Source organism: Lactuca virosa, chromosome 4 (assembly GCF_052849685.1).
Source record: "Lactuca virosa cultivar CGN04683 chromosome 4, Lactuca_virosa_CGN04683_v6, whole genome shotgun sequence".
Lineage (NCBI taxonomy): Eukaryota > Viridiplantae > Streptophyta > Magnoliopsida > Asterales > Asteraceae > Lactuca > Lactuca virosa.
The window spans coordinates 506332160-506346634 of NC_136429.1; the positions used below are offsets into that span (position 1 = coordinate 506332160).

The 14475-nt window shown below is 40.2% G+C and overlaps 1 non-coding gene across 1 annotated transcript; it reads right to left on the reverse strand.

Moving 5' to 3' along the window:
* Positions 1 to 14136: 14136 nt before the first annotated feature.
* On the reverse strand, positions 14137 to 14243 carry LOC145110494 (small nucleolar RNA R71). The gene has a single exon (XR_013709873.1). It is a non-coding gene; the product is annotated as a small nucleolar RNA R71 (small nucleolar RNA).
* Between the last annotated feature and the right edge of the window lie 232 nt (positions 14244 to 14475).

The following is a 14475-nucleotide window of genomic DNA, read 5'->3' on the forward strand; positions in this document are numbered from 1 at the left end:
TATATAGAATATATATGTCTGATTCGTAATCTTAGTGATAAGGATCAGACCTTTACATAGATTAGTATACATCTCGTAGATAGTGGGATCTCATTAATGTAATCGTATATAACGTACTACTAGAGACAAACCCTAATACAGCTTTATGTTGTCTTTGGGACCTCGTTCTCTTTGTGAGAACCTTCTTTCTTAGTGAAAGTGTATTTGTGATCATCTCGTTCTGTGTTTGTTTTTTATTGTTTATACTTGAGTGTATCCGATCGATACAAACCTTCAAAACTCTTCTCATGAGTCCATTATCTTCCCACTTCTTTATGCTACTTCTTACTCTTTTTTTAATTTTCCCTTATTTCATATAAGGATTAATCTTTCTTCTTTCTCTAACAGTTACTCACAAGTAAGCTATCATAACATACACATATCTACACAATCTCATGGGTGTATCTTTTCTCACACTAGGAGTTATACATCCTCTTCTTTCTCTCTTATAGGCACTTAAACAAAGTGTCCCTTACTATACATACTCTACACCTATTACTTCCACAGAAGTACTGACCTGTCTTCTCATGCTCCTTAACTCTTAACACATCTATATATATATATATATATATATATATATATATATATATATCCTTTCTATTCAAATCTGTCTCTGGTCAATGTTATCACTATAGCATCAATGACATGGTGAAAAATCTATTCTTCGTATCTCATGCACTTTCCATTTAACAATGGATTTTCTGTTCTGCATGACCACTTGCTTGCAAGAAATGCCAATCTAGTATTGTAATCATCATTAGACTCTTCGACCCTAAGGTCTTTCTAAGATAGCCTTAATGTATCTTTCTTTTCTTTCTTTGGGTTTACAAACCTTCTTACTCTTTCTACCATTTTTGTCCCCTTTTCTTCCTCTATCTTTGTCTGTCCCTCTTTTTGTCCCCTTTCTTTCTAAATCTCTACTAACTCTACTCGCAGGACACATACTCTATCTAGTGTCCATCTACTAGGACACATCATTTCTAACATATATGTCTTTCATAATACCATAATATCATTCTTTCTACATACTCTTTGCATCTCTTTAGCTATAGGGCCCATTCTTGTCATTTCACAAAATGAAATTTCTTTCTTTCTTCTCTAACATTCTGGACCCAAACCTTCAAGGTTGGTCAATCTACTAAACCCAAAACTTCAAGGTTAGTGTACCTTGATCTATTATCATGGTTTATCACAAACCAGCTCACAATCTCTACTTCTTATCTATCTTCCACATTTTAAGACCAGGCATGGATAAACTAAACCTAGTTCACTAAAACTATGACTCTGATACTAATTGTAAGAACCTAAATTTTCTATACATAATTTATAAGTGATATATCAATGTTTTATCTAACAAATGCAAAATTCGCAAATTAAAACCTTTACATCCCAGGAAAAATCACGGGTTTTACAATAAAAAACTATATATCTAAATGAACAACAAGTAAGTACAACAAATAGCAATATATTATCTAAATCTTGTCCTTGTGCTCCTGTCTCCTCTTTTGGTACCATGGTTGCCGCTACCTATACCTCCAAAACATAAAATATCTATTATATCCGACAAACATGTCTGGTGATTTATTCTTTCTACTTTTCTTATCTTTCTTTTCCTTTCTCTTTCTCATACTCTATCATCTAACTCTTTCTTTCAAACATACACTACTATTCTTTCTTATCTTATCTATCTCTTCTACTCTAATCTCATCTTATTATCTCTTGCTCCTTCTTAGCCTCTTCTCAAGCTCATCTCATGCTATGTACATACTCTATCTCTGTCTCTACCTCTACCTATTCTATAATCTATCTCTACTCTACTATATCTCTTCTTTACTATGTCCCGTATCTACTCTTTCTCTTCTATACACTATCTTTTCGATATTATTTCTCTTCTCTACTCTATCTCTTCTCTGATCTATTTCTTCTCTAATGCCTCAACATTCTTCTCCTGTCTAGACCCAACGGTCACATATTATACCATACTCTAAGGGAACAACATCCCACTTTTATTGTTGGGAAAGCTCATCCAGACTTACTCCACTCTCTAATGATCTCTCATGGATCCTTAACCGTTCTTCTCTTGAATCCCTCACAAATTCCATACTCTTAATCCTCCACGAATTATCTCTAAGTTGTTACAAAGAACTCACTTTTTGTGTTCCACTCAAGGGACATTATCTCTATCCTCTCTAACCATAACCCTTCGCAGGAATCCTTCTATCTATATCCCCAAAAGGGATCATCATCACTGTAATGCCCGCGTTTTTCGCTAAGCATTAATAAGATGATGTAATAGTTAGGGTCAACAATTGTACCCCTATTTGAGAAAAAAGAAAATCGTAGTACTCTTTAAAATAAATATTTTGATAAAAAAGAATGCCAAAATCGGAGTTTGTATGAGTGAGTTATGATTTTAGCAAAACCATTTAATTTTAAAAAAATATAGACGGAAAATAAAGTCAAAATTAGCTGACGGAGTCTAAACGAAAGTTCTAGATATCGTCGATAGCTACGCGTAGAAATAAAAACGTCAAAAACGGAGTTCATATGAACAATTTATAATTTATAATAACAAATTTACATATTAAAATAAAGTATAAATCATAAATATGTGTATATATATATATATATATATATATATATATACATATATATATATATATATATATATATATATATATATATATATATCATTAGAAAGGTATCGACGATGCGGTCATTATAAAACTAATAATGAATACTTTCGACATTAGTTTAGTACAAATATCATTAAATCTATTTAACATAGTAATATAAATGGGCGTTTGGTCGTTTAAATAACTATAAGGTTGTTTAAGTAACTATAAAGGAGAGTTTTTGAAAATTCAATTACTATAAATATGAGGCTCTAGGCTCTCATATTTCTTTCACCATTCTCTTGATTCAAGAGTCTTTCTCTTCTTATCCCCGAGCATTTCGGTCCCTTGTGATTCGACTTCTCTTTCTGTAGTTTTAGTATAGTAAGGTGAGCGTTAAAGCGCTACAAGAATATTTTTAGCAAAAAGATTCAGCGACGAAGTTCTTCCCGCACAAAGTCTGCTTTCTCGATAAACCACCTGTAAGTAGAGTTATGCTTACCGTGATTTAAGTATAACTTATGTTTAATTTCATTATCATTATTATGAACCTATAAAGAAGATTTATCAGTAACTCCAAGTCGTTATACAAATGGATCTACTTACAGGAGAGGGGTCTAGAATGGTCACATTGGGTTGGTTGTTGGATTTCAGAAACGTTATACACTGAAATGGTCCTACCTCCCAACTGTCCTTCCTGGCTGATCCTTACTTGATAAAACTTGAAGTAGACTTTGAATTAATGATGAATCTAGACTACTAATTAGTCGCAATAAATATTAGACTAAGACTTAGTGATTATGATACTAGGGTACGTCCAAGGAAAAGACAGTTGCTAGAAGCGAAGCGTTGTCCGAATTTCGAATCATCACCTTAACAAGTGAGTGAATAGTTACTTTCATCTTACACATAGATATGAAGTATTTAAGATAAATTACATGCTACATGTGCATATTATTTGTTTTCCTGATATCTATGTTGGATGAATGATTTATACGTGTTTTACTTGATTTAAATTGTATATGTATTTTAGACCTATAAATATGTTGGGTAAAGATGGGTAGATTAAAGATGATATAGATGATAAAAGATGAAATATGAGATAAATGATGAGAGGCCTTGAATTTAATGATGATTCAGTCGTCTACCAGAGTATAGATGATAACCATAGACTATTCTAGACAGTCCAGTGGAACGCTAGCAGGCTAGCAACCAGTAGTTGTTTTTGAACTAAGTGTTCACCAGGCGTACTCCATCCCCCTCATGGTTGCCTTACTGACATATATTGCCGAGGAATCCCATAATCATTATTGTCTATCCTAAAGATAATCTTTAGGATAGGTCCGTTAAATTAGATGTTATACGGACAGAAAGTGAGGATAATGGGAATGAGTAATCGGGTTGAATGATTTAATGAAAAATAAAGAATTTAATTATTGTAGTCTGAAAACCCTATGTGCTCACCAGGCTCCCAAGTCTGGCCCACTCATTTTCTTGTATTACAGGTAGTGGCACAAGAGTAGAGGTGTGATGATCAGATGATAGATTTATGGATTATAGACAGTAGAATAATACATGTTTCTAAGGCCTATGTTATTTCCGTTTATGCTTATGTATTGTATTGACGATGACATCCCAATGTTTTTAATATAATTAAAATAAATTTCTTCAGAAATTTTTTGATAATATCTTTATCATATTTTGAGAACAAATTCTGTAATATTATTATTCTTCAAAAGGATACTCTGATTTTTAAATAAAGCATAAACAAATCGGTCTTTTCTGGTCGTGAAATTGGGGATGTCACGGTTGGTATCTGAGCATTAGTTTAAGCGAACTAGGAATTTGTATGATTTCTACATTTAAAATTATAATGCTAAACAATGATCGTGAGATGAGTGCCTGCTATATTTAGGAAGTATGCCTAACTAGACACAAGTACTAGCTTCTTTAAGGAAGATGCCTAAATTGCTTTTATGTGCTAAATGAGTTATGTATAGCTATAAAATGACTTATATATTTTATGATTCTATTATTTGATCGAATCTATGGTCTATTGCCGACCAAATATGGAAATTTTATGTTTTCAATTTTCTAAACGTTTAGTTATGGTATTTCAACTCGCATATAACTTTCCGGACTGACAAGGAGGATTTATATGTCTATCATAAATAAAGCATTCCCTACCTTAATTCTCGTCACAGTACACTGAACGCCTGGTTTGGTGTATAGATCGACATGGTGAGAACTCACAGGAAATTAGGAAACATTAATGGAAACCAATAGCCTGAGCCATGAGTAATTAAGCATGCACCAGAGGTAGCAGCTGCACCCGAACCTATCACGTTGGCAATGATACATGCGATGTTGGATCATCACATGGAAGAGACAAGATGTCTACTTCAACACAATAGGGATGAACCTATTATGCCTGTTGTGCAACCTGAACTGAATGAAAAACTATCGGAAGAGGGAAATTAGAACCGTACTATGATTCAAGTTGAACATCGAGTGGTAAGGAGGAATGACCCGGACAGAGGGATTGACAAGGATGGGCGTATGTATAAGAACTTCTTGAGTTCCAAGCCACCAAGTCTTTCTAGAAGCCCAAAGCCAATGGAGATTATGCACTGGATCTCCGAGATGGAGATGGTATTTGAAAGCTGAAACTGTAGCAACAAGCAGAAAACCGCCCTTGCATTCAAACAACTAAAGACCGGAGTTTTAAGTTGGTGAAAGTTGTTGGCAGATACAATACCACATAGAGAAGCCCTGAGGATGTCTTGGGAAGCATTCATGGAGCGGTTGAAAAATGTCTGGAGGTAGATATGATAGACCTAAACAACGAGTTTCAGAACCTAAAGAAAAGGAAGATGAGTGTTGATGAGTATGCCACCGCATTCACCGAGAAAATGAAGTTATTCCCTTACTTGGTGCCTACTGAACTCTCCAAGATAGAGAAGTTTTCTAATGGATTTCCAACGGTCTTTGGCCCAACGGTCAAAATGGCAACTACTTTGATGACATTCGTTAGAGCAACCAAGAATATAGAGACCCAACTTTGGGAGAAGGGTCTATAAATGACGGAGGTAGGAGAGAAAAGAAAGTTTGAGGGATCTTCTGTAACGCCTGGTTGGTTCCTGGTATGCTCCTAAATTAGTTATTTTATTCATTTTCGAAGGGCTACTTGACGAGTTGGTGCCCCTAACTCATCGAGTAGGAGGTAGTGTATGCGCGGGATTTTAATGAACTACTCGAAGAGTAGGACAGGCTGGATGAAACCCTAATCTTTAGGTCTTGCACCCTATTTAAGCATCATATTTGGCCTTCACACCAGCCTCCATCACCTCCAAACCCTAATCTCGAAACCCTAATCAACCTTGAGTGATCTTGAGCTATTTCTTTACCATTGTTGTGATTTAAAGCTAGAAGAAGAAAGCAAAGGATTGGAGTTGCAGAAAGAAGATTGAAGATCCAGAGCTAGGGACTCATTTATGTCTTGATAAAGGTATAAAGCTTATACCTTCCCTTTATTCACTTAGATCTTCATTTGAGCTTGTATGTTGTCACTTTTGGGCCATTTCCAAGGTCATTCCGAGATTTGAACCTTCGGGGATGTAAGGACCTCAGATTTAGGCACTCTTGAGCTTTAGAAGCTCAAATTTGCCACCTTTATTGAGCCATGGCCTTATTCCATGACTTAGACCTTCATTTTAGCTTGTAATGGGTGTTTTAGCTTCATATCACCATGCATGCACGTAAAGTTAGCAACTTTACGTGTAATGCTAATCTAAGGAGTCGGGATCTATCAGCTAGAAGCATTGTAATGGATTAGAATCGACTGAATAGATTTGTCATATGGAGGACTCGACGAGTCGTTCTTGGACTCGGCGAGTCGGGTCGTGTACCCCTAACCCCCTTTTCTGGTTTTGAGTGAAACAGCTGAGTCTAGGAGATGACTCAGTGAGTTGGGCAAGATTAGGACTCGAAAACTGAAGAAATCGACAAGTCCAAGGAGGGACTCGACGAGTTAAGGTCGCTGTGTCCCGATGTTATGACATGAAGAACTCGACGAGTCTGGGAAGGGACTCGACGAGTTGACTTAGTTGACCACGAGTCTGAGTAGTGCATGAACTCGCCGAGTTGGTAGATAACTGGATGAGTTGGGGTTGACTGGGAGTTGACTTTGACTTTAAATTTGACCAGGATGTTGATCTTGACCAGGGGTAAAATGGTCATTTTACCCTGAGATGGATTATCAGATTTTGATTAAGTGTATTATGTAGTTGATAGCCGGGGAGTCGCCGGAGCAGTAGTAAGAGATTCTTCACTCGAGTTTCAGCAGTCAGCCTTACGAAGTGAGTTTTCTCCAGTGGGAACAGGTCTAAGGCCATAATGTCGGCCCGTTTAGATGTTAGTAGTTTCGGGCTACGGCCCGATGTCGGGCATGGCCTGATGTATGTTATATGCTTTCTGGACTACGATCCGATGTGGGGGCGGTCCCGAGGAATGTTTATGTATGCTTGATGTCTTTGTGATTCTTGCATGTTAAGTGTTATGTGTTCTGGGCTTCGGTCCGATTCCGATCCGATGCTGGGGCAAGCCCGATCAATGTTTATATGTTCATGTTATATGCTTATGTTATTCGTTATGTTATGTTTTATGTATGCTGGGGCAAGCCCGATGCCGCACGGGGTCTGATGCCCGATGCGGTCGGATACCGGGTGGGGCCCGATGATGGGTTCGACCTGATGTAGTTGGGCGGTGTCCCAAGGTTATGTTATATGTTATGTGTATGGTATGTGGTAGTTTGGGGAGACTCACTATGCTTCGTGCTTACAGTTTTCAGTTTTGGTTTCAGGTACTTCCACTAGAAAGGGGAAGGGCTCGGGATGATCGCATGGCACACACCACAGTTTCAGCCTGCGATTGTTTAGACTCTGATATTTTCTCATATGATTTTGATACAGCATTTGACATGATGTTTTGAGATACATGATTTATGATTTTCTTTATGATGATGGATGACATATGGTTTTATTATAATGATTTTAAAAAGAAATTTTTGGACCGTATTTTTGGGATGTTTCAAGTTGGTATCAGAGCCTTGGTTTGAGGGATTTGGGCACGCTCTTGGGGGTGTCTGAACTCAAACTAAGGACATGGTATGAAAATTTTCAAAAGAAAATCATTTTTACAAAAGAATTTTTAAAAGAGAAAAGGACTTTGAAAAGAGAAAAAGGGTGTGGTGCATGCAATCAGCCGAGCTCAAGTAAGTACTCCCAAATTACCCATACGAGTTTATGTTATGATACGTTTATGAGAACTGCATGCTAGATTAGGACTAAGGATCTAGGAAGAATGCCTTATGTTCCTATTATATGTGTATCATCTTTATGAGAATTGCATGCTAGTTTAGGACTAAGGATCTAGGAAGGATGCCTTATGTGCCTGTTATATGTATCTCAGCTTTATGAACCACATGCTAGTACAGATTAGTCAGTGATGGCCTGAATGTGATATGCTTGATTATGTGTACTCGATGCTTGAATGTTGCTTGCTTTGTGCATTTAGGACTTTTAGTTATCTCTTACTAACTAGTAAATGAATATGTTAAGTTACATATTGCGAGGATTAAATAATTTCAAAAGGTTTGGTCTAGCTCTATTGCGCAGCTCTTTTTTGATTTCAACCGTTGTTGGGTAGGATCTCTCATTTGAAGAATTATCTAGTCTTAGTGATATGTAATAGTATTCACAAGTTAGTTAGGGGAGGTAACAGGGACTTCTTATGCAGCTGATCGCGGAGAGTGGGTTGTTGATTACCCTAGGGCAAGCCTAGGATGAAGTTAGCATGAGATCAGTAGTAGTAGTAGAAGGGACTTGGTGGGGTCAAGGCAGTTCTTGAGGAAAGTACGGATAGATGTGGAAGGTAGTATGGGCCCGTACTACTGAAAGCAGAGGATCCATACTCAAATCAAGAAAGGCTGAGATGAATCCAGGAAACTTGTAGTATACTAGATCCCTCGAGACATGATGAATATACTGATGTTTTATATGGTGTATTTTTAGTATGGTGACGCTACACACTAGGCCGATTGGCACTTCAGGAACCGGTGAGGGATCAGGCTCGGGTTTTGGAACCGAGCAGATGGATGAGCAGACGAGGGATTTTCTTTCATCTGAGATCATGTGCAACATTTTAGAGTAGACTTCTGTGGTCTTTGGTTCGGTCAAGGAGGGTATTTTGGAGCTTCTGGATGAGAAGCTGAGCACGTTCCGTACTGAGGTGGCGGCCATGATAGGGTCGCGCACACTGACCTTCCGGGAGTTCAGGGCGTGTGGAGCTCCCGACTACCATGGGGCATGGGACCCCATTGCTAGCAGCAGGTGGTTAGCTGATGTCGCCAACGCGTTCCACACCAGCAGATGTCCCGAGGGGGTCAAGGTTAGACTTGTGTCCTGTCTTCTGAAGGACAGGGCACATGACTGGTGGGAGGAGGTTGGGAGAGCCATAGGGAATGATACAATTCTAGATGCTATGACTAGGAGTGATTTCTCGGCCAGGTTCAGGGCCGAGTTTGCACCTGTGATTGAGGTGCAACAGGTAGCGAGGGAGTTCCAGGATCTTGAGCAGACGACAAAGACTGTGGCGGAGATCACAACCAAGTTTAAGGAGAGGGCCCTTCTTGTTCCGCAGTACATGGCGGACGAGGAGATGAAAAAGGCCCGATACCATGAGATGTTGAGGAGCGACATACGGCAGTTTGTGAGCCGTTCCAGCTGCAAGACGCTGGAAGATATGATCGCGAGAGCTCGGGAAAGGGAGCTACACTTGGAGAAGGAGAGGAAGAGGAAACCAGAGGGGGTGCAGACAACAAGTATGGGCAAGAAGCACAAGGTGTCAGATCACAGATCGAGGAGCCAGCAGGGCCGCAGCCAATGCGACAAGATGCACGAGGGGGCGTGCAGGGCGGGGAGTTCGGGCTGCTACAAGTGCGGCCGAACTGGTCATATGAGTAGGTATTGTACAGCTACCACCACCACCACAACAGTTTTATATCTGATTTTCTTCCAGTGCAATCAGAGGGGCCACAAGAAGGCCCAGTGTTCGAGGCTGGCAGCAGCTAGACAGGTGGCGGCACCGATCCTTTCACATTGAGGATTACAGATGGCCGTCAGGGCTGGGCGGAGGCACCCAAATCGAGGAGCAGGGCTTTTCAGCTTACAGCTGAGGAGGCACGTGCAGCTCTCGATGTTGTGACCGGTATGTATTCTCTCCTTATCACCTTATTTATATTGATTGTCGCTCATGTTTATGTGTTTGATTATAGGATCGTTCCTATTGAACGGTATATCTGCTTTGGTACTGTTTGATTCGGGGGCTACCCAATCTTTTGTGTCGCTCGCTCTTAGCAAGCGATTCGTTGGAGCTTCGGGGGAGCTAGAGTGTCCTTTGAACGTTGAGATAGCAGATGATAGGACGGTATGGGTCGCGAGGGTTTACCACGGATGTACGCTATAATTGTTCAATGAGCATTTTTCAATGGACCTGGTTCCTATTCCCCTGCGAGGGAATAAGGTTATAGTTGGTACGGACTAGTTAAGCCCCAATGGGGTCGTGATCGATTGTGAGCAGCAGCTAGTGAGGGTTCAGACTCCTAGGGGGAGGGTTAGTGATTCAGGGCGAGATGACGCAACATGAGTTGACTTTATGTTCAGCAGCGAGGGCTAGGCGCTACCTTCAGTAGGGGTGCGCAGGTTATATTGTCTATGTTATGGATACCCGGGATAAGGGTAAGGCGACAGTGGATGATGTACCAGTAGTGCAAGAGTACCCGGACGTATTCCCGGAGGATCTGCCTGGGGTACCTCCGGAGAGACAGGTCGAGTTCAGGATTGACCTAGTCCCTGGTGCGGCTCCGATAGCCAAGGCACCGTATCGGCAGACTCCTCCTGAGATGCAGGAGTTGTCTACGCAGCTGTAGGAGTTTCTAGACAAGGGATTCATCAGACCGAGCAGTTCGCCATGGGGAGCCCCGATCAAGTTTGTGAAGAAGAAGGACGGGTCACATCGCATGTCTATTGACTACCGGGAGCTGAACAAGGTAACGGTGAAGAACCGTTACCCATTCCCGAGGATAGATGATTTGTTTGACCAGCTGTAGGGAGCATCTTGGTTCTCCAAGATTGATCTACGGTCAGGTTATCACCAGATGCAAGTCAGGGACGAGGATGTCCAAAAGACGGCTTTTAGGACTCGCTATGGTCATTATGAGTTTGTGGTGATGCCGTTTGGGCTCACCAATGCTCCAGCCATGTTCATGGATCTCATGAACCAAGTGTGCAGACCGATGTTGGATCAGTCTGTAATAGTTTTCATCGATGATATCTTGGTCTATTCCAAGACTCAAGAGCAACATGAGGAGCACCAGAGGGAGGTGCTGGAGACAGTGAGGAGGGAGAGACTTTTTGCAAAGATCTTCAAGTGTGAGTTATGGTTGAGCGAGGTGCAGTTTTTGGGGCATCTTGTCAACCAGAAGGGCATTCTGGTCGATCTGGACAAGATAGAGGCCGTGATGCATTGGGAGGTTCCGAGGTCTCCAACTGAGATTCGGAGTTTTCTTGGTCTAGCGGGTTATTACAGGAGATTCATCCAGGATTTCTCCAAGATTGTGGTTCCTTTGACCCGACTGACCAAGAAGTCGGTGGCATTCCGTTGGGGGCCTGAGCAGCAGGTGTCCTTCGAGACTCTCAGACAGCGGTTGTGTGAGGCACCGATTTTGACTCTGCCTGAGGGAGTAGATGACTTCGTGGTGTATTGTGACGCGTCGAATTCGGGCATGGGTGCAGTTCTGATGCAGAGGGGTCAAGTGATAGCCTACGCGTCAAGGTAGCTGAAGCCTCATGAGGCAAACTATGTGACGCATGATATAGAGTCGGGGGCTGTGGTGTTCGCCCTCAATAATTGGCGGCATTACCTCTACGGCGTCCGATGTACCATTTACATGGACCACAAGAGTTTGAGGTACCTCATGGATTAGTCGAATCTGAACATGAGGCATCGTCGATGGTTAGATGTGGTAAAGGATTATGATTGTGAGATCCTGATATGTGCATATTCAGCCTTATATTTAATATAGATTTTTATCATTTATTAGCTAAATATTTGCATATTATGGACAAAAAGGTACTTAATTATCTTTGAATTGTATTTTCAGTCCAAAAGAAGTACTCGGAAGCAAAAGGAAGCAGGAGCAACTATCGGGAAGCTGTGGAATGAAAAAAACAAGAAAACACCAAAAAAACCACAAGGGACTCGGCGAGTTGGTCACCGACTCGACGAGTCGCCACGAAGTTTCGCGAAGCAGAAGAAGTCCTTGACTTTCCGTACACAGGAATTTAATGATGGACTCGACGAGTCAGTCTTGGACTCGACGAGTCGGGTTGAATCTATAAAAAGAGACCCTCAGATCGATTCACGTTTTTTGGGAGAGAACCCTTGGGCAGAGAAGCTGCGATTAAGAGCCAGAGGAGACCTGGAGAGTGAAGATCCAACCCTAGATCCAATTTCAAAGGAGAAATAAGGCACAAATCATAACTCTTTACTTAGATCTTTAGTTTTAATTATGTTTAAGCTTTTAGCATCTGTGTTTGAGTTCGTTTTTACCTTAATCATGAACTAAAAACTTTATAGCTTCTGTTTGGGGAGACAATATTGATACTATGGTTTGATTTATGGTAGGATTAGTTTTATATTGGTGATTTTGTTAATTTAAGCTTGTTAAAGAACCTTATGTGTGAATGAAAACTATTTTTCTGTTAATAGGAAGATAATTAAGTTGCATGAACATCTCTTAATTGTTTAGCTCGTATAATTTATGTGAACACTTTATTATATGACTAGGATTAGCGAATGTGAAACTAGAATTAATAAGAAAATAGGTAAATTTACGTGTGAGCTTGTGTGATGACCATCAACAAGAGGTCAACTAAAGGGGCAAATTAGTTAACCACAACAAGTTTTAATTAACCCGAATAAATAACCTAGGGAATTAAATTAATTTAGACAAGTGGCCACTGTTTGAGTTAGTTTGTTTTCTAAGGATTAGTGTAGCGAATGTGAACCTAATCACCTGAATCGGTAGCTAATAAAAGAGTTAACCCATTGCACTATTACCACAAAATCAACCATAGGATCAATTGAGTTGAACCTAAACAGAAGTCTCCTTAATTATTGAATTTAGTCAAATCTTTGCTTATCTAGTCTTCAGTTAATTAGTTTAAGTATTAGTTAGTAAGTTTCTAGTCTTGTAAAACTAGAGAAAACCCTCTCTTTTATTATTTGTTAGTTGCTATTAGATAATTTTAGTAATTAGTTTAAATTGTCGTTCCCTGAGTTCGATACCGTGCTTACTAGAACTATACCACCAATAGACAGGTCCACTGCCTTTGTGTGATTAATTTAGATTTTATAAGTAGGATTAAAACTAGTGCGTTTTACACACATCAAGTTTTTGGCGCCGTTGCCGGGGAACGGTTCTAATTTTAAATTGATTGCTATTGTTATCGATCCTTTGTGTGAGATTTATCTTGCACAAAGTTACTGCTTCTATTAGATTTAGCATTAGGTTTTAATTTTAGCTTTAAGTTTTTAGGAAATTTTAGTTAAAATTTTTTGATGTTTTTACACTGAACTCGCCGAGTTCATTCGAACAGACTCGATGAGTCCATCGCAGAACAGCTAATTTCGTTTTTAGTTTTCTTTTGTTCTTTTTACGTGTGTTTTTCTTTTTGTTTGCAGGACTTTTATGAATAGAGGAGGAAATACACCTCTGATCCCACCGTTTGACGACCCGGAAGCAACGCTTAGAAGGAACACAGACATAACGATTGGAGATCCCGAAAAACCGAAGAATTCACCGCTAAAGAATCTCAAATCCGTTTTCAGCAAGAAGAAGGGCAAGAAAGTCGGAGAATCCTGCACCTCTTTGGCAAGAGACGACCCAATCAAGGAGGACTCCGAGTACGAAACTGAAGGAGAAGAAGACCCTACATTCGGACACGATTCTGATTCCGACGACGAATTAGATATTCCCATGGCTAACATTGATGAAGTCCCCATGGGGGAATGGAAGAAGAGGATACGTGATGACACCGGCCCGGGACTTGTGCAACCCGCAATTCCAGCAACTGCCACTTTTGAGCTCAAGGGTCACATCCTTGCTCAACTCAAGGAGATACCCTTTTACAGAAAAGACCACGAAGATGCTTATAAACACTTGGATGAAGTCAATGATGTAGCTTATTACTTTAATGTTCCAAATGTGCCTCGCGAAACCCAGCTGCTTCGTATGCTTCCAGTTACATTCAAGGGTGCTGCAAAAGATTGGCTCAAGTCACTCCCTCCTGGATCCATCACTACATGGGCCAAGATGAAAGAAGAATTCATTGACCAGTTTTGCCCACCTTCTAAAATAGCCAAGTTGAAGAAAGCTATAGCCAACTTTGAACAACAACCCGGAGAGTCCCTTTATGAGGCGTGGGAGAGGTACAAAAGTCTACTAAGGAATTGCCCACACCATGACCTTAATAGCCAACAAAAAGTCTCCATCTTCTATGATGGAGTCAATGTTACAACTCTACAGCTCCTTGACTCGCAAGGACCCCTCACAAAGAAGGCACCCCCGGTGATAAAGGAATTGATTGAGGAGTTCTCTAAACATTCTAGAGAATATCACAACGCACGAAATGAAGTAAGTAGGGGGTAGTGAACACGGTTAACGATGGCATGGCGGCAATGATGGCTAAACTAGATAGTT